Raw genomic sequence first — 1,363 nt, 5'->3', positions numbered from 1 at the left:
TTTTTTTTTCAAAATGATACGGGAATACGTTCATACAACTTGTATGATAAAAGTACCTTGCCCATATCGTAATTTAAATCAAATATTTACCAGTTAATTATATTATTTAATTGTATAAGTTCCCCTGCTGTAGCGAAAAATGAAGCCAAATCCTTTTCAAGGACTTCGCCATCCTTTGCTACCATTTACATTTCAAACGCGTTTACCATAATTCATACTGCACGACGAAGCCAGCACACAGTGGTTCAAAACTGGAATTCAAACCAATCAAAAAACAAAAAAAAGCAAAATATTTATTTTGGTGAGCATTTTTTTATAACATTTCAAAAATTTTTTTTTGTGTATTTTTTGTTTTGGGAGAAACATTCAATTGTTTTCAACTAGTTTTTAATATGTAATATTTATTAACTGGAACAGGAGAATACATTTTCTTCAAAATTGCTACTTTTTCTTTAAAAAAAATTTAATATAATCAAATTAAAATTCAGAAATCAGGCTCAACTGGTCTTTTGCAAATATTGTAAGCTTTTATAAAAAAAAATAAAATTTATCAAATTAAGTGAAAAATGAAACTCAGCGTGCAACACGATCCTGGGCACAACTTTCCCTGTGCTTTATAGATTGTACAAAGTTTACCGACTAAATAGAAACCCTTAAGTGGGGTGCGAAACAAACTGGCGAAAGTTTTCATTATATTTTATAAGGGAGATTTTTACTTTTCATATTCTGCGTTTAAAAATTCACCTTTGAAAAATGCAGGGGAAATGTTTAGTAGCGCTCACATCGTTTTTGGGGTGGTGGGCGGAGGGGGCAGGGGCGGTGCCCCCCAAACCGCCCCCACTAGAAAGGGGACAGTCCCCGCTTTCTAACAAGGCGTATCCCCCCTTGGGCTCCTCCCACAGGCCTCTAGGGAACCGTTTGAAAAAGGGGGAAAAACGGAATTTTCTTAGGCAAACTGAGCAGTTTGAAGTGGAATATGACCCAATTAACAGAAACCGTGGGATTTTTTAATAAAAGGAATTATGCCAAATTAGATATCGGGCGATTTTGAATAAAGAATAAAAAAGTTTATTAAAAATAGAAAAAACAAGTTTATATAAAAAAAATGTTCTCTTTAACAAATGTATTTTTGCGTAGAATTTCTTTCTGCGTAGACGACCTTCAGCAGCACTTGGGGATTATAACCCTCAGGCAGTAGAATTCTCCTTTCTGTGTTGCCAAAGAAAGGGGGCTGAACACCTTTTGCAGAGAACACCTTTCTGCGTAGGCGGCCTTCGGCCGCACTTAGGGATTATAACCCTCAGGCAGTAGAATTATCCTTTCTGTGTTGCCAAAGAAGGGAGGCTGAACACCTTTTACAGAG

This window comes from Rhagoletis pomonella, unplaced genomic scaffold (assembly GCF_013731165.1).
Source record: "Rhagoletis pomonella isolate Grant_MI unplaced genomic scaffold, Rhpom_1.0 Rhpom_scaffold_04473, whole genome shotgun sequence".
NCBI lineage: Eukaryota > Metazoa > Arthropoda > Insecta > Diptera > Tephritidae > Rhagoletis > Rhagoletis pomonella.
This window is presented reverse-complemented; position numbering follows the sequence as displayed.